Below are 19426 nucleotides of genomic sequence, written 5' to 3' on the forward strand. Positions count from 1 at the left end.
TGCCTCCCCCACGTGCCTCCCCGGGGTCTGCACTCTCTGGGGTCTGCTATTCCCAGAGCAGATATGCTCTTGCTGCTGGGTGTGGGAGCCACACAGAATTCATGGGCAGCACTTGAGTTGGCCCTAATGGAGATGGGGGTGTAGTGGGGAGAGCTTGCGGCTTGCGTGAGCACCTCAGCCTGCCCTCTGGCCCAGCTGACTCATAGCAACTGGGAGGTGCCTTTTTCCATAAGAAAGCTCAGGCCAGGAACCTTGCAAGGAAGTGTTATCACAAGCTCCACCTTTGCTAGGATCTACTTGCACACACAGAGCTTTAGCCTTCCTTTGGGGGCTACAGAGGCTCTAGGGACGTCTCTGGTTTTTCTGCCTATACCTGGCATCCAGCCACACTGGGGACCCATGGTCATGGGCTCTGTGTTGCCTGCACCTGCTTCCTGGAGCTGTCATGGAAAGTACTGAGCCAAGGGAGGAGCTGAACCACCAAATGCTAGATTCAAACTAAGGATGCCAAGTTCTCCAGGGAAGCTTGCGACATGGTAGAAATGGTGTGGATTTGGAGACAGACTAGTGCAGTGAGGAGGGCTGTCTGAAAAGGGCCCCAGAATGTTGTTCTGTGTTGTCCAAGCAATGAGCTATCAGGGGGCAATCTGCTCCCATAGGCCAACAACTCCCACCTCCTCCCCACCACCACCAAGGGGAACTGTGATATCCTATCGGCCCCCAGAGGCCCCAGAGACAGTCAGCATCCCCGGCAACCCCTGCGAACAGCCGGCACCCCCACTCCACTTGCCCGAATCCAAGTAGCCTCCGATTCCCCACTGACTTGGCCACTCTCTCGTGTCTGCCTGTCCAAAGGGAGAGCCGGGGAGGTCTGTCCACTCTACTAAGGGCAGGGACATGGGACATGAGGAGACGTCTGGCTCAAGAGCTTTCAGGCAGGGCCCCTTCCCCTCTGAGCCCTTCCATGCTGCTTCTGCCCTATCAGGAGAATCTTGCTTCCCTTTTTTCCTACCTTAGGTGAAGAGGGAGTGAACCCCCAGGTGTGGAAAGTCCCATCCAAAAAGGGCTCCAAGTGGGCCAGGATCTTCCATCTGTTGTGGTGCCAAAGTTCATTCCTATATTAGTTTTCTGGAACTGTTGTAACAAAGCGTGGCAAACTTGGTGGCTTAAAACAACAGAGGTTTTATTCTCTCACACTACTAGAGGCCACAATCCAAAATTGAGGGTTGGCAGGGCTGGGCTTTCTCTGGAAACTCTGGGGAGGGTCCGTTCCATGCCTCTCTCTTAGCTTCCAGGGCTGCCAGCAGTCCTTAGCGTTCTGAGGCTTGTGGCCACATCACTCCGATTTCTGCCCTCATCGGTCCATCTCCTCCCCTGTGTATCTCTTATAAATAAGACATTTGTCATTGGGTTGGGGCCCCCCCAGTAAGCCAGGAGGATCTCCTCTCAAGATACTTAGTTATATTGGCAAAAATGTTTTTTCCAAATAAGATCACATTCACAGGTTCTGGGGGATAGAACATGGACATATCTTTTGCGGGCTACCATTCAACCCACTGCAATCCCCTCCCAATTTCTCCAGAAGATAAAACCAGTCTTATTACTTCACCACCGAGAGAAGTAGGGAGAGAACATGTGCCAGGTTCTTCTGCATTCATGTCTCAATTCTTCATCTAACATCTCGCTAGCCAAGTATTCTCACTTCTTTCCAGATGAAAAAATAGAGGCTCAGACATGTTCAGCAACTTGCCCAAGCGACACAGCTAGGAAGTAGCACAGGGGGATTGGACCCCGCATCTGTCTGTGTTATGCAAAGAGATGCCTCCTGGGTCTCCCCCTGTCATGCACCAGGGCTTGGGACAAATCCTACAGCATCACATGTAATGGGTTAAGGATGATGCTTTATTGGAGAAAGGGGGCACTCACGTGGGCCAAGGGTCAGCATGAAGCAAGGAGACAGGGAGCCTCTAAGCCAGCCAAAGGGGAGGGCCAGGGCCTCTAAGCCATCAGAGGGGAGGGCCAGGACCAGAGCACTGTTACGATGCTGTGGATACCATGGCAGGTGACACATAAGCCCTCCCAGGACCTCCATTCAGTGGCAGGAGCCTCAGTGTCTAACCTCATGGCAGGTGGTCTCATGAAGAAAAATCTAGCGTGATGAGGGGCAGAGAACACCGCGGTGGGGGTGGGAGTGGGGTGCAGCTAGAAGGAGGCGATGTGTCTGAGGATGGAGGTCAGAGTGCTGGAGGAGAACAGGCAGAGGAAGAGCCGTGGGAGTGTCTGCACTTTCTCTGTGGGGGATGGACAGCTATTGCGGGGTCCAGACACAGTTGTGCAGAGATGGCCTTGACTTCTTAAAAGCTCTGGCTGTGAGGGGCACCTGGTGGCTCAGCCATTAAACGTCTGCCTTCAGCTCAGGTCATGATCCCAGGGTCCTGGGATCAAGCCCCACATCAGGCTATCTGCTCCGCAGAAAGCCTGCTTCTTCCTCTCCCACTCCCCCTGCTTGGTTCCCTCTCTCGCTGTCTCTCTCTCTGTTTCAAATAAATAAATAAAATCTTTAAAACAATAAAAAATAAATAAAAGCTCTCGCTGTGAGAGGAAATATCAGATGAGCCCTAATTGAGGGGCATGCTACAGAATAACTGGACTGTACTTCTCAAAATGCCACCATCATGACAGAAGAAGACAGAAGAAGGAACTATTCCAAAGTGGTGCCACAATGGAGTGCGATGCATGCTCCAGACTTTTCTTTGGGGGCAACAGGGCAGAATGCAACTAAAGTCTGTAAATTAGCTAATAGTACTGTTTTTAATCATCATACTGTGGCTATGTAAGAGAGTGCCCTCATTTATAGGAAATACCCACTGAAATACTTAGGGGTAAGGGGGCATCATGTCTGCAACTTACTCTCAAATGTTTTAGAAAAAAATGTGTGTGTGTGAGAGAGAGAGAGAAGTTAATGTAGGGAATGGAGTGAACAGTACACAGAAAGTCTTTGTACTATTCTTACAATTTTTCTGTGGGAATAAGCAGTTAAAGGAAAAAGGTAAGGCTGCCGTGTGGAGAGCAGGCTACAGGAAGAGCAAGGTGGGAGCAGGGGCTGACAGCAGAGCGGGAGCCAGAATGGTGGCATGGATCGCGGGGGTCACAGTGGAGGAGGTGGGGGAATAAAAATATATTCTGAAGATAGGGGTGTCAGGACTTGCTGATGGGTTGGACTTGGGGGCTGAGGGAGAGAGAATAATCAAGACCTGTCCGGGACGCCTGGGTGGCTCAGATGGTTAAGCGTCTGCCTTCGGCTCAAGTCATGATCTCAGGGTCCTGGGATCGGGCCCCGCATCGGGCTCCTTGCTCAGCGGGGAGTTTGCTTCTCCCTCTTCTCTCTCTCCCTCTGCCCCACTAATGCTTTCACTCTCAAATAAATAAATAAAATCTTAAAAAAAAAAAAAAAAGGCCTGTCTGCTGAATGGATGGGAAGGGCTGGCAGTGGGGTGCAGCTTAGGAAGAACATCAAGGACCCGTGACCAACAATAGCAAGGGCACTGTAGCCTCAAATGCCATCTACAGAACTGATGTCATGGAGATGGGGTTTAAGGCTGCAGAAGTGAACGAGCCCTTGCAGGAAGTCAATGTAGGGAAAGAGAAGAGGCAATGGGTGCCTCTGCTATTTAGAAGTTACTTGGGAGAAGAAAAGGAGTTTCATTTTAGCCCGAGGGGTGAGTGATTGATTTACAATGACCTTTTATTGAGTGCTTCCGGTGTACCAGGACACCACAAGGCATTTTAGGTGCATTATCTTTTCTTCCCATAATAGCCTTGTGAGATGAGCATCATTTAAAGCATGACACAACTAAGGCTCGAGAGAGGTGAAGTGACTTGCCCAAGGTCACATAGCCAGGAAGCAGGACTGGCTTTTGAACCTGGTCCATCCCCCCTGAGAAAATCTGCCTGAGAGTTCCTGTTTGCTGTCACATCTTGCCCTGCTCCCCCACAGACTGAGGTCTCACCTCTTTGAAGGGAAGCCATGCAGCTGTTTTTTTCCTGACAGCTGTGAGGCTGTCTCTGAGGGAGGAAGCATTTTGTTGCCTATCCAGCCCCTTCCAGGAAAGAGTCCCTGAATTGCATGATTCCACCCACCTCCTCTGACATGCAAAATTAGACCTGGCCGCTCCCAGAGAAAACTCTTTGGCTCTCTGCATTCCCTGTTTCTCCTTCTCTGAAAACAGCTCCCAACAGGGTGGGGCTCAGCATCCTCTGGCCCTGATCCACTCCCTGGTTGGGTGCCCATGTGCCCTCTCCAAACTCCTAGCTGCTGTTAAGAGAAATCAATAGCAAAATCTGAGTCATCAAGAGCCTACTGGGTGCCAGGCTTTCTTCATACATCATGACCAATTTCCCTGGTAAGATTATTCCCATACTCGTTTTCAATATGGGGAGTCTGAGGCTCAGAGGGGTAAAGGAACCTGCCCAAGGTCACGCAGCTGGGGAGTAGCTAAGCCAGGATCCGGCCCATCACGCATCCCAGTGCCAGGCACAGGGCTGCCCAACCTGTACTCAATAACAATGACTTTTTGAATGGACTCAAGCCCACCACAAAGCTTCATCCTGCATCTGTGCAAACACAGGCCAAGCTGAAAGGCACAAAAAGTTTTGCTCCCCTGGCCCCAGACCCTGCTGCTAGGCTGTGGGTTTCCCACATCCAACCCTTGTGCCTGCTCTGTTAGCTCCAGCCTCACCCCACCACGCCCGGCCCTGCCCAAGCCAAGACCCGGCCCTGAAAACCCTCTATTCCTGGTCCCACCTTAGGTCCGCTTCTCCCCTCAGCAGCCCAGAGCCTGGAAAAAGGAAGAAGTAGGAGGTAGGGGCCAGTAGGGTGGGTGGGTGCGGCTGGGAGCGGCTGGGTGCAGCCAGGCCAGAAGAACAGAACTTCTTCTCAGAGAGCTAGAAGGCTTGGCATTCTTGCTGCTTTAGGCCCAGACACATCCCTCCTCGTGTTGCACTGCCTAGAAAAACAGGTCACTTGGTTCAGTTCAATAGCTAGGTACCAAGTGTCCACTGCATTAGTCAAGGGTGGCTAACTACTATGACAAGTGGCCCCTCATCTTCGTGGCTTAGCACAATAAAGTGTGTTTAGATTTTTGTTTTGTTTTTGTCTTTCTGTATTTTTCCTGGGAATTACTTTTGAAAACCCCAGCAAACAATTTAAAAGTAGGGTGGAGCAGGGGCACCTGGGTGGCTCAGTCAGTTGAGCGACTGACTCTGAATTTTGGCTCAGGTCATGATCTCAGGGTCATGGGATTGACGCCCGCGTGGGGCTCTGTGCTCCGTGCGGAGTCTGCTTGTCCCTCTCCCTCTGCTCTTTCCCACTGCTCGTGAGCTCTCTCTCTCTTTATCTCAAATGAATAAATAAATAAATAAGATCTTTAAAAAAAAAAGTAGGGCAGGGCAGGTGAATGAAAGAAGAGTAGAAAAATGTTGATAATGTTTAAAGCTGAATGATGGATGGCTAAAGTGGGTTATTATACTATGCTCTCTACTTCTTTTGTTTATTTGAAATATTTATGCATGTTTACTTTTCACGGCTACAAAGTCTAATGCTCATGCTCCCAGCCCCTGGCTCTCCTCTTCCCTCCAATGGCTGCTCCAGGACACAGCTGTTCCATCTCGTGGCTCCTCTGCCATCTTGTGGTCTGAAGATCATTCTGGAGTCATCCGGACAACAGAGTGAGAGAAGAAACAAAAGATGGCAGAGCCACTACTTAGCACCCCATGGTGAAGGGCTCTGCTCCCTTCTGCTCACATTGCATTGGTCACATGACCAGCAAGGGCTGCTGGGAGACATAGTTCCGGGCTGGGCGGGTACTTCCCAGCACCACACCATAAGGGGAACTCCAGCCCTGGTTGGTGAGCTGATCATCTCCACTCCACCCACTGTGTGTTGGGTGTGGCCATGTCAAGGGTGATGCCCAAGGGGGTAGCCTGGTTTGCGAGGAGATAAAAAAGGATCTGTAAGAGGCTTATAAGGATGAGCTGTTGAGTTTTGCTGCAAGGCTTCCCAAGCTTGTCCCATGACATATTTATAAAATGGTCTTGGCTCATGGAGGCAGGGAAGGTGATGGGAAAGAAGGCCCGTAGTCTCCAGAGCTCTCTGGGCATCTGTCTTTCAACACACTGGTACCTCCATCACAATACCCACCTTCTTATATGAAACATGGCAAAGGAATCATTTTGCAAAATGTTACCACTAGGAGAAAATGGGCAAATCTACAAGGGATTTCTGAATAATTTCCTGCAATTGCATGTGTGTCTATTATTATTTCAATAAAAATGTCAATAAAACAGGGGGCAGTGGCAAAGGAGAGACCCTAGAGGAGCGCAAGGCACTGGAAGATGGCCCAGGATGGACCCGGGGCCCCTGTCGCCGGTCTCTGCCCCTTCTTCAGGCCCCCAAAGTGGTTGCTCCAAAGTCTCGATCTGCCTGGCTACTCTGTTGCCCTGCTTACCTCTCTGTGACCTATAGGATGAGGTCCATTCTCTGTTACAATATATCAGGGTCTGACCTCTTCCGAAACCATTTCTCTATCCCCACCCTCTTCTCTCCCTGCGCGCGCACACACACACACACACACACACACACACACACTCACACACACACCCTTCAATCACTCTGAGCCCTTAGTTGTTCTCCAAATTCACTGTACTTTCTGCTCCCTTGGTCCTTACCATGTGCTGTCCCTTCGAGCTCCACCTCACACATGGCAAACTCCTACACATTTTCCGAGACCTCTGCCCCTAACTATTTTATGTTCATCCTAAGCTCAGCGTTCAATTATCTACATTAGTTTGTGGGCCTTTTTCTCTCGCTGGACTGTAATACCCTTGGTGCCAACACCATGACTCATTCATTTTGATGTCCATAGTTCCTAATATAGGGCCTGGTAAGGACTAGTTCTCACTAAAATGTTAATGGTTGGCTAAAGGGAGAAGTGAAAGAATAAAAGACGGAAAGGGGGAAGATAACACTATGACCTCCGCCTATCTACTAGGATTGTTGTCAAGTTTAAAGGGCTTTTGATGGGGCGCCTGGGTGGCTCAGTCATTGGGCCTCTGCCTTTGGCTCAGGTCAAGATCCCAGGGTCCTGAGATCGAGCCCCACATCGGGCTCCCTGCTCCGCGGGAAGCCTGCTTCTCCCTCTCCCACTCCCCCTGCTTGTGTTCCTGCTCTCACTTTCCCTGTCTCTGTCAAGTCAATAAATAAAATCTTTAAAAAAAGTAAAAATAAAGCATTTTTGAAATGGGCCTACGGGTCACTCTCATGCTGCCACTCCTATTCTCCCTGACCCACCCCCATCCCACCGTCTATCCCCTGCTTTACTTAGTCAACACAACAGAACCTTCTAGGCCCTGGCCAGGCATCTTGGTGTAGGGGAAGACAAGGATACTTGCAATTTGGGGGACATGGACTCAGAGCCTGTCTAGCTGACTTCTAGCTGTGTGTTCTTGGACAGATTAGCTCAGTTCTCTGAGGCTTAGTTTAGTCTCCTATAAAAGCACCATTCCTCCCACCATTGATAGGAGGATTACAAGACAGACGTATCTAAGAATGCCTGGTATGGCTCAAGGAATGTTTCCTCCCATCCCGTAAAGCCCTCTCCTCTTGCTTACCAGTGAACCTTCTTTTCCTTTGAATCTTTTTTTTTTTTAAGACTTTTTTTTAGAGCGGTTTTAGGTTTATAATAAAATTGAAAGGGAAATACAGAGATTTCCCACACGTGCACAGCCTCCCCCATTATTAACATCACTCACCGGAAGGGTATGTTTTTACCAAGAATGAGCCTACATTGGCACATCATCATCATCCAAAGTCCACAGTTCACCTCAGGGTTCTTTCTTGGTGGTGTACATTCTGCGGGTTTGAACGAACATATAATGACATATATTCAACCTTGTAACATACTACAGAGTGTTTTCACTGCCCTCAAAATCCTCTGTGCACTGCCTGTTCACCTCTCCCCTCCCTCCACCTGGCCCCACTCCTGACACCTGCTGATCTTTTACCGTCTCTGTAGTTCTGCCTTCTCCAGAACGTCATAGAGTTGGAATCTTACAGTATGTAGGCTTCTCAGACTGGTTGCTTTCACTTAGTAATACGCATTTAAGTTTCTTCTATGTCTTTTCCTGATTTGATAACTCAATTCTTTTTAGGGTTGAATAATATTTCATTGTCTGGATGTACCACAGTTTTGTTATCCACTCACCTACTGATGAAGAACATCCTGGTTGCTTCCAGGTTTTGGCAATTATGAATAAAACTGCTATAAACATCCATGTTCAGATTTCTGTGGAGACAGGTTTTCAAGTCTTTGGGTCACTTCCAAGGAGTACAATGGCTGGATGGTATGGTAAGGGTACATTTAGTTTTGTAAGAAACTGCCGAATTGTCTTGCAAAGTGGCTGTACCGTTTTGCATTCCCACCCGCCATGAACGAGTTTTCCCTTTGATGCTTTAGTGAATGAATGCCGAGCACTACATAGTCCAAGGATGTTAGCCCATGTTTCTCGGGTAGATGACTAAATCCTGGAAAGCAAAGCCTGTGGGGTATATTTCCTTTGCAGCCAAAGTGCTCCATTCAGCAAGAAGTACACAGAGAGAGCTCGGGTAGCAAGTGGAGCTATTATCATGATCATCTCCCCCTTTCTTGAGGAATGCCCCGAAGATTCATGGTAAAAAGACAACAAGCTACACTTTTGAGCACCTACTGTATGCTTTGCGTTTTACATATATTTTCTAACTTAATCCTACTACAACATTTTAAAGGAAATACTCTGTTATCACTATTTTAAAATCATTATTATTTATTTTTTAAATAAATGGGAAGTCTCATTCCATCTCTGTCCCTATCCATCCCTCTCTCAAGGAATCCTTTTTAATAGTTTCTGGTGTATCTCTCCAGAGTTTTTTTATGTCAATATAAGAACATATTCTTAAGCCCCCCCGTTTTCTTATACAAAAAACGCATACATCATACTGTCCTACACTTTGTTCTTTTCACCCTATAATTTATCTTGAAGATTTTTCTATATAACACACCTCTATGTATTTATAATACACCTCCTGACTTTGTTCTATTGGATAGGGGTATCATAATGTATCTAACCAGTCTCCTGTCAAGGGAATTTTAGGTTGTGGAGACTGAAGCCCAGAGTGGGGAACATACTTGCCCAAGGTCACATAGCCAGGAAGTAGAAGGAAGGGCTTGTTTCTAGGTCCTCCCCTTCTCTTTTTTTATTTCTCTTACATAGAGAAGCTTCGCTACATCTCCCTGGAAAACAGAAAGTAGAGAAGAGTTGTAAACTCTCCTGGCTCTACAGGAAGGGCCTCATTCACTGGACAATTGCCCTGGCTCAGGAACTTGGCCTCAGGCACTCAGAAATGTCTGAGGAAGGATAAGACCCTGGATCCCAGCATCACCTCAGTGGTCAGGGATGTTGTCCTGGGGAGGCTGCTTGGGTCCCGGTTCTGGCCCTGTCATTGAGCAGTTCTATGACCTTGACCATAAAATTTCACCTCTCTAAGCCTCAGCTTCCTTATCTGTAAAATGGGGATAATAGTTGTATTAGTCAAGATTCCCCAGAAGAACAGAACCAATAGGAGACAGATTTATATCTGTCTCCTATGTATATATATCAGAGAGACAGAGAGATCTATATATACCAGAACCCATAAGGCAGGCCAATAACAGGCTGGAAACTCAGGCAGGATTCCCATACGACTGTCAAGGCAAAATTCCTACCTTTTTGAGAAACCTCAGTGTTTGCTCTTAAGGCCTTCGCTTGATTGGATGAGGTTCACCCACGCTAGGGAAGGTAATCTCTTTTACTTAAAGTCAGCTGATTATAGGTCCTAACCACATCTACAGAATATCATCACAGCACTATCTAGTTCGTGTTTGCCTAACAACTGGGGGCCCCAGCCTAGCCAAGTGGGCACATGAAAGTAATCATCCCAATAGTCAGAGCCCACAGAAGAAAAAGCCGTGAGAAAACTTGAAATCACAGGCTAGCTGTCGGTATCGTCAGCCAGGCCCCAGCATGTGTCTCCGTGTTGGAAGAGGGTGAGGGCGGTTAGTACCCTGGGGACGTAAAATGATGAGGGCCACGGTGCGCTCTCAAGGGGCTCACAGACCAGGGGCTGTGGAGACGGAAATGCAGACAATGACAAGACTGCAAAAATGCCTCTGCCCGACAGGACACAGAAGGCTGTGGAAGCCCAGGGGCGAGCAAGGGAAGGCTTCTCGGAGAAGGTGACCAAAGCAATTAGTCTTAAAGTTTAAAGCAAAATTAGCCGAGTGAGAAAAGAAGAGCCGGCAAAAGGGCAAAGGAACATTCCGGACAGAGGAGCAGCCAGCACAGAGGCACAGAGGTGTGAGAGAGGCAGGAACCGGTGTGGGGTGCGGGCCCTCAGTGCTGGGGCTGGAGCGGGAGGCGGACCCTTCCCGAGGGGTGTCTCCCGATCAGGACGATCAGGCCGACTCGGATGAGCACCTGCTGTGCGCTAGGCCCTGTGCCTGAGTCACTGCCCTGTACCCTAACAGCTCTCAGGGGAGGTAGGTGCTGTTACCGAGGGAGGTCATTATCAGTCACACAGCGGAAGCAGCGGGCCCAGATGCAAGTCCGGACAGCTGGCTCCGGGGCCTAGAAGGGGGTGACACAGCCTCAGGGTGGCCAGGAAGGACTGCTGGGATGGCCAGGGGGGAGGGACAGGTCAGGCTTGTTGCATCTGAGACGATGGGGACAGCCAAGTGGAAGTCAGGGGCATGAGTGCCGAAGACAGGCCCTAACACCCACCCTTGGGGGCAGTGTTCATGGGGCACATGCCAAGCTAAGCGTTCTGCATGGAGCGTCCCTTTAAATCCACTCAGGCACCACTCATGCATTCTGTCACCCTCACCCTCAGCCTCTGCCTCTGATTCCTACGTGTGGCCCCCACTCCTGCCGCAATGGCTCTAAAGCTCCCTTGGCCACGATCCATGCACCCAAAACCCTGATTCCTGTTTTTATCAGCCATTCTTTCCAGATTCTCTGCCCTCTAGCCCTTCCTCCCCCACCCGCTTTCCCTAGAGGCTTCCTAAGCCCCAAAGGCCACAGAGGATGAATGACATCATCTGTGCTCTGGACCTCGCTGGGCCCAATTATCAGGCTATAAGTGGAAACGCCCTACATTTTCCCACAGGAAAGTGGCCTCCCTCACTCCTGACTCTGCATGCTTCTGGGGATCTTGGCAGAGTCCTGCAGTTCCTCCCTAAGGAGAACCGAGCCCCCTCCCCATGGACCTGCCATTCAGGTATCTCTTATCCCCTGTAGCCCCTGTCAGCTTCTTCCAACATGGGGACACCGCGGCTTTCCGCAGAAGGGACGCAACACCACGAAGTCATTAAAACCAGCAGTTTGGGAACCCGATTGACCTAAATTCATGTCTAGCTCCCCCTCTTCCCACCTGTGTGAACTTGGACAAGTAGCTTCCTGGCTCTGGGATTCCACTGTCTCACTTTTAAGTTGGGAATAATAAAAGACATCATCTCATTAAAGCGCTTAAACAATCCTCTGAGGTACAAGCATTGTCCCCATGTTACAGACGAGCAACCAGGCATAGAGGAAGTCAGACATTTGCTCAAGGCCACTGACTAGTAAGTGGTGGAACCAGGCAGGGCCTGGAGGAGAACCCCTGTGGTCAGGAGAGCTCTGAACTGCCAAAGAGCAGCCCAGAGAAGTGGGGAAGGCTTCCCCTAGCTAGCCACGGGGGGCCTGGGTGGAGTGAGGCCAGTGTCAGGGGACACCCAGGTTCCAGAACTGGCTTGGCCCTCGCTAGCAGCAGGGCAGGGGAGAGTGAATTTCTCAGGACTCAGCCTTTCCAGCTGTAAATGGGGATGGCAGGCCCCACCGCAGAGCTATCGTGAGGATCGTGGGAGGGAATAGCCCACCCCTCCATCATCCCTGTGTTACCAGCCAGGCTGTAACACACCCACATCTCCCCCCATTATTTACTAATTGTTTTTTCTTTAAAGGGATCGTAATATATCATTCAAATACATTTATCGGAAATTTATCGAAACCAATTTCTTATCACCACCTTAAAAAGAAAACGGGGCACATTTGCCATAAATAGAAGGTATTGACACAGCGAAGCCAAAGCAAGGCTCTGCACTGCAGATAGGTGTCACAGTGTTAAGGATGCACTTCTACCGATCCGCCTGCCTCGGGTACACCTCCCACGCCTTCTTAGCGCTGGGCTGGGTTCTCTAAGGTCAGGTCGGGGACCTTCAGGGCATCTTGTCACCTCCCTTCAAGCACACAAGGGCTGTCCTGGGTTGGTGCACAGGAGGTGCTCAGAAACCTGAGCTCCTCTCTCTGGCCTCACTCTCCCAGAAACAGACATGTCACAGGAAGAGGCTGGCCTTCCCTCCTCCAAAGAACAAAGGGGCCATAGCAGCAACCTCCAATTAAACTCCCACTCCCCCACCAGCATCACTTACTGCCTTGAAAGAGCCCTGGGGTTTGCTGCTGGCCATGACTAAACATGGCATGTGGCGTGGAGGCCATGGCACACTGTCCCCAGCAACTGTCTTCAGCCTTCCGACATGGGAGCTAAACTGCTGCTGAGAGTACCAAGAACCTCTAAGTCCTCTATGGCTCCCTATTGCCCAAAAGAATATGTCTTCCTCAGCCTTCCAACAGCACTCTCTTCATTCTCGGGTGCTTTCTCTGCCACTTTCTCTGCTAGGCTCTCGCTTTCCCTAGCATCTGAGTCCCCTTTTGGCCATACTCTGGACTGAATTCTGTTGGACAAGGCACTCAAAGTCCCAGAGAACCAGAGCCCAGGGAAAGCGAGAGCCTCCACTTCATTGGCTTGTCTCTGGACCCTAACAACAGAATGTCCTCAGGTAGCACTGTTCCTGCTTCCCAGGGGGCTCCTCAGAGCAACTGAGCTCCTTCGGTAACCTTAGCATGCACTTTCTCAGTCTGCACTAGTTTGCCCAGCATGCCTTCCTCCCTCCGGCCAAAGGGCTTTTGCAGTGCTGTCCCCACAGCTCAGAGTGCTCTTCTTCCACCTACAGGCCCAGTGACCTCCTTTATGGTCAGCTGTCAATTCAGGGTCACCTCCTCCAGGAAGCCTGCCTTGACTTCACACCAGCTCAAGTCCCTCTTACTGCTCTGGAAGAAACAAGTGCCCCCTCCACACACCTCTCTGATTATTTGAGCTCCAGTCCCACCCCTAGGCTCCATGTGGCCAGGAGCTATGTACCTCCTGTTGTCCCTTTGGCCCCAGCACCTCATACAGGGCCTGGCACAGGGCAGGAGCTCAAGAAAGGGATACTGTTATTAGCATATTAGCACCTACCAACCTGGGGGGGGAGGATCCGGTCCGTTCTCCCCTCCCTCTCTTTCTCCTTCCGGTGCCCCTCCAAGGCATGGCCTTCTCCTTCCTCTCCCCTGAGGCACCCACCTCCCATCCAACGCCATTCACAAAGCCATTCTTCTCTTTGGATCCTCGCGGCCCCCTTGTGAGGCAGGCAGGACAGATTATCACCACATTTTAAATACAGAAACTGAGGCCCAAGGAGTGACTTGTTTGAGCTCTTGCCGCTGAGAAATGGCTAGATCTTGAGGCAACTATGGTCTTCGGACCTCTAGTTTGAAACTCAGCCCAGGTTTAGGGGTTCCTCTGTCATTCTTCTTCCATATCGACTCTAGGATTCCAATGTACCATTCGTCTTGGGCTCAACATCATGGCACAGACTAACTGTACTCATTTCCCCCTCATTGCAACCCCTCTGTCATCACGCCCATTTTAAGAGATAAGAGAAGGGCCCCTGGGACCGAGCAGCCTGCCTGGACCACGTGGCTACTGAGACACTGCCTGGATTCAGACCCAGGTGGGGGAAGCTGTGGTGTGATCTTCCCGCCTCTACTCCCCTCCTCCTGGAGCCAGCAGCCTGGTTTCCTGTGGGGAAAGCTCCCCCATACATACAGTCCAGGGGGGCTGTGGGTCAAGGTGCCTCATCCTCCCCTGACCCAACCAGGCCACTCACACCCTAGTCTCTAGCAGAGGGACCCTGTACATATGACCATGTTGCTGACTCATTCCTGAAAGAGTGCCCATTTATTCCCGCTGCCTGGATCCCCAGAGCCCCGCCCCTGCTGAAGCCTCTGGCTTCTTGGTGAAGTCTGGAAGCCACACCATACTCTTCCAGTACATTTCTTCATGCTGAAGTCAGACCGTCTGCTTCTGTTGCTTGCAACCAGAAGAACAGACTGCTTCTCCCAAGCTGGTGATAAGATCCTCGAGGCTGGAACTTAGTCTCACACTCCTTGTACATTCTCCTTGTGCCTGGCAGAGAGCGGGCCGCCGGGTACACATTTGAGAAACCGAGCAACACTGGAGCCCCTGGATGATGGGGCCATCCACCATTCCTAGTGTCATCTTTAAGGTTTTTGTCAATTTCCACATTTTCTACCATAAACTGGTATCACTTGATTTTTTTCTAAATAAGTAAGCTAAGGAGCCTCAAAAAATATGAAGTGACTGTTGATTCCTAAATCCTCCATTCCTATTGGAACATGCAGGAGGTGTGGGGTTCCACAGGCAAGTCTCCTGCTTTGGGTCCCTAACTGCCCATTCTCCAGAGCCCCCAAAACAAATGTAGGACCCTGTTGAGGAGCCAGAGCCTGGCTTAAGCCAAGGAGAATCTCCCTTAATCCCCTTCGAAAAATTGTAATATACCCACTGGAAAATGAAAAGGTAATTGTCCTAATTATAGAAGTAATTTTGTTTTCTTGTCTATATTTTAACTTCTTTTTAATTCTACTATTTTATTTTAATTGTATATATTACCTGCATGGCTAAACAAAATTAGTTTTTAATGCAAACTGAAGAAAAATCAATATTAGTCATAACAGAAAATTTGAGCAATAAAGAAAATCAAAGAAGAAAATTAAAATCACCTGTTTCCCCAACACCCAGAGATAATATTCAAATTAAAATATATTTCTTTCCAGTCTTTTCTCTGTGGTGATGGCTGTGCTTTCAGGGTATCTTGGTTTTTTTCCCTTCGTGGTTTCGCTTTTATTCTTAAGGTCACCATCTTAAATCATTTTTAAAGTATGTATTAGCTACACACTTACGATTGTTAAAAATGTTACAATATTGCACAAGTATTATTTGTCAGTGTCCACACACACACACACATACACATTTACATATATACCCACATACGCATATATAGTTATGTGTTGGTATATCTAGATGTTTGCTTGGTAATTGCAAAAACATATGAACCCTCAGGTATATTTATTTGGTTTGTTCTCACAATCAAGAGAGATTTTTGCAGAGATATGAAAAGAATATCACAAGTAGTACAAATCTGAAGCCTTAAATAGAAATGTCAGGAAGTTATAGATTCCTGGTAATGTATGAATCATAGGGTAGGTGGATTAATGTTTTCAGGCGAAAAGTTGATCAAAGGAGTTCACCACGTCTTTAACTTCATGCTCTTAATTCCATTACATAAAATAATTGAAGCCTACATTTTTTAATCCTTTTTGTAAAAGAAAGTATAGATGTCAGTCTCCTTCTGACTGTGGCATGGGGAGACACATCCTCCTAACTTGTTCTGTTTGCTGACTCTGCCCTATGGCTGATCATTTTCCTGTGTAGTTTGTAGTTTTCCTCATGGTAAGCCCATCTTTTCCAAGGGCTGTAATTCCTATGGGGGTTTCATGTGCCCTGGGTTGGAGAAATGTCTTTGAAAACCAGCTTTATATTTGCTCTTTCTGGTGTGCCTGAGTGTTTGTTAGTCGTGACCGATTTTTACAGTGTTTTCTTGGTCTGGGCTTCCTGTACCAGTTAAACAGTGTAAATTCAATGTCCTCTCACTCACCTGGTAGTGGCTTGAGATTTCAAATTCTCAAGAGGTACTTTTTTCATTTCCACCCAGAGCCTGAATTTGAGACCATATTTTGGGGGAGGTCTCCCTAAGCCTCACCTTTCATGGGGGGCCATGGCAGTCGGGAAAGGCAAGGTTATATCACGGTAATAAGCCCAAACTTGCCGTAGCTTAACACGACAAAGGTTTATTTCTTCTACTCCATGTCGATCAGGAATCAGTTGAGAAATCCGTTCCATGCGTCTTCACTCAGGGAGCCAGGCTGTTGGAGTAGCCGTTGTCTTGAACCTTCCCTGTCTGGACAACGCTCTGGAAGTATTTGGTGAACAAGCTGAGCGACTACTCCAAAGGAAATGCCTTGCTGAGTATCTCAATTCTGCGTGTCTACCACATGCGTGCCAAGGCTGTGTCTCCTGTCCCAATGGGGATTTCTCTTTATTTATTTGAAGTTCAGCAAAGTGTTTCAATACCTTTGTTTTGATTTTACCCAGTACTTCTAGATGTTTCTTTGATTGTGGCGAAGAAGAAGTGTCACCTCAGTTTGCCATGTTGCCAAAATCAGAAAAATTTATATTGTGTCTTCTAGACTAGGAACATGCTGTTGTGTAACCCTTTTTCTTTTAACTATGGGTTATAATTATTTCCTGTAACCTTATATGTTCTTTAGAAACATAACTTTTCATTGCTCCACAGTAGTCTATGAATGAATGTACCACTCATTTTTTTAACCAATCCCCCCCTTGTTGGACACTTAGGTTGTTTCCAGTTTCTCCCTATTGACATTAGGGATGCAACATCTTTAGGTGCAAGAGTGACTTTCAAAATATCTATCAACTGCTATGGTCTGGTCTTGGACACCAACCAGCTGGAATGGGCAGTGGTCATAAATGGCTGGTTTGTCCGCACCATGTGTCCCCACTGTGTGTACATTTATCTTTGCACATACCCCGTGATTTCCCCTGGATACGTTTCAAGGATTGGAATTTCTGTGTGGCCCAAAGGATAAGTGAACATTTTAAGACTTTTGCACCTACTTCTACAAGACTCCAGCCTTATTCCCACTCTAAGAGAATCCCTGCTTTCCGTTCTCACAGCTGTTCACCTTGTAATGGGTCAAGAAGGCGCAGGGATGGCATTTCTCACCAGTGATTCCCTGGTCAGCAGGGTTTGTGGTTCCCTATCAGAGGCTGATAACGCTAATGGCTAATGGAGTGTCCAGGGTCCCTGGAGGAAGCCTGAGAGAGGGAAGTTAGAGATGTAAGTAAGTGCACCTCTGCCTCTGCAGGGAGGGGTGGTGGGGCTTGGGTTTGGAGGGGCTCCCAGTTGCAGAGGAGTCAGGATCTTCAAAGACCTGCCCTGGGTTAAGTGATGCCTGGACTCAAATCAGTACGACCTTGAGTAAGTCGATCCTCACTGAGCCTGTTTTCTCATCTGTAACATATGGATACTCCCTCCCGGGGTTGCCTCGAAGCATACGTTCAGCAAGATAATGTGCGCATCTTTCAGGCCTGGCACCGGGCAGCCACGCTAGAAGAAGGGTAGGCATGAGGCCGAGGACGGTGGCAACAGCTCTGCTGATGTGTGATGACACACTTGTGCGCTCTGAATCCTCTCTTCTGCAGGCTGAGTGTTCCCTGTCTCTGCAGTGCTTCCGAGGGGAAGGAGGCCAGGAAACCTGGATTGACCTGACCCAGAAGAAGAGGAAACCAGATGTGCACAGTAGGAATTTGCCCACTCGGGGGTCATAGCATCTCATGTTCCTCCATAGGGATATCCCCCTACCATGGCCTCTGAGGTCTTTCCTGTTCTAGCCCCTATTCCCCTCTGACTGCTTCTCCTACCACCCTTCACTCACTTCCCCACACCAGCATTCTTGCAGTGTTTTGAACACAGCAAGTTCCCAGGCTCAGGGCCTTTGCACTTGCTGTTTCTCTGATCTGGCATGCTTTTCTGGATCTCTGCAGGGTTCATTTCCTTGCTCTATTCAGGCTTCAGCTTCAATGTCGCTTCCTCAGAAAGTTCTTCCCTGGTCACTCCATCTGAAATGGCAGGCTGTCCCTGCGCATCATCCTCTCTCTCGTTCTATTTGCTCACGCACTTGTTTTCTTCATAGCACTTATCCTTACTTAAAATTATCTCATACATTCCTTTATTGCTTGCTTATTACATGTCATCTCACAAATAAAATACAAGCCCCATGGGTAGAGACTTTGCTTTGTTTGCTGCTATACCCCCAGCCTCCAGAACAGTGCCTGGAGCATAGCAGATGCTGCAAAAACATTGATCCCCGTTTCATAGGAGCAAGTCCCTTTCATTCATTTCCAGTTTGGTCACTTCACGGCAGTGTGACCTTGGGCAAGTCACTTCATCTCTCTGCCCCTCGTTTGCTCAACTGTACAATGGGGCTAACCACCCCTGAGACCCAGCGCGGCGGGACTGCCACAACACAGCAGTTGTAGAAGGCCTGTTACTGCTTGCCCCTCCTGGGGCAAATCCTCTACGAAGCCAGCCCTTGTCACCCCAGAATGCTCCAGCTTTGCTTATCCCAGGCTGGGGCGAGGTGAAGCGTTTCCACGTCTTACTCCATCACCCTACCCTGCTTCCCAGCTGGGCTCTTTGCGTGGCTTCCTTCAGGCCCCATGAATAATTGATGATGCGTGGGTCCCTTTTGGAGTTCCTCATAATCACTGAGGGAGAAAGAAGTCTTTCTCTCTCATGTTTAGATCCCCTGACTTGGCCTTCCTCTCTGTGGATGAGTCACCCAATCTTAACCCTGCAGCTCATCTTGGCGGGTGGCCAGAGGCCTCCCCTCAGAGCCCCAGAGGCAGGGCTGGGGAGTGTGGGCGATCAGTGGGCAGGACCGGGGCACCCAAGCTGAACTAGATCATTCTAGAGGCAATTTCATCTCACCTGCAGATGCCAGGCCGAACCAGCACTCCTCCCTCAGAATCTTTAGACCCAGCCCTAATACTAGGCCTAGAGCTACGCTGAGGGCAAGCATGTGCCCAGGGGTGGACTGGCCCTGCTCCACTGGGGGCCATGCACACTGGGCCATCCACTGGGGGCCATGCACTGGCCAAGGGCAGGCATTACGCTGGACATTTCATGAGTCTTTTCTCATTCCTTCCCCGCATCCCTCTGGAGAGATAGGGGTGATTGATCTCTTTACACAGCTGAGGCATCAACAGAGAAGTGAAGTAACTTGCCCAAGGTCACACAGACTAGCAAGTGACCAATGTGTCTGGCTTTGTGTCCACATTCTTTCTATGACACCAGAGAGACAATACCAAGAATTTAGGGAGCGCTTCCAGGATTCCCCACCAGGGAAATAAACAGAAGTCTATTAAGCCAGGGCCTGGAGACACATCAGACGAGAGAGGGCCCAGCCTGCTCCAGGCACCCTCCCTCCTCCAGCCCACCAGGACCATGAAAAGACATCCCAGGGTGATCCCCCACAGCACAGCCCCTACTCACCTCCA

At 49.1% G+C, this 19426-nt stretch overlaps 1 long non-coding RNA gene across 2 annotated transcripts in view; it reads right to left on the bottom strand.

The window, feature by feature from the left end:
- The window catches only part of LOC141371402 (uncharacterized), a 47192-nt gene that overhangs the window by 20532 nt on the left and 7234 nt on the right, over positions 1-19426 (bottom strand). Inside the window, exons 1-2 of one of the 2 annotated variants that reach the window (XR_012376344.1) lie at positions 8262-8371; positions 7810-7909 (exon numbers count right to left, since the gene is read on the bottom strand). This is a non-coding gene — a long non-coding RNA (uncharacterized lncRNA). Of the gene's footprint in view, positions 1-7809; positions 7910-8261; positions 8372-19426 lie in introns of those variants that run through there. The other variant, XR_012376343.1, reaches the window with a different exon arrangement.

Source organism: Callorhinus ursinus, unplaced genomic scaffold (assembly GCF_003265705.2).
Source record: "Callorhinus ursinus isolate GAN/ISIS: 27379988/994484 unplaced genomic scaffold, GSC_fseal_2.0 scaffold3, whole genome shotgun sequence".
In the NCBI taxonomy this organism is placed as follows: domain Eukaryota; kingdom Metazoa; phylum Chordata; class Mammalia; order Carnivora; family Otariidae; genus Callorhinus; species Callorhinus ursinus.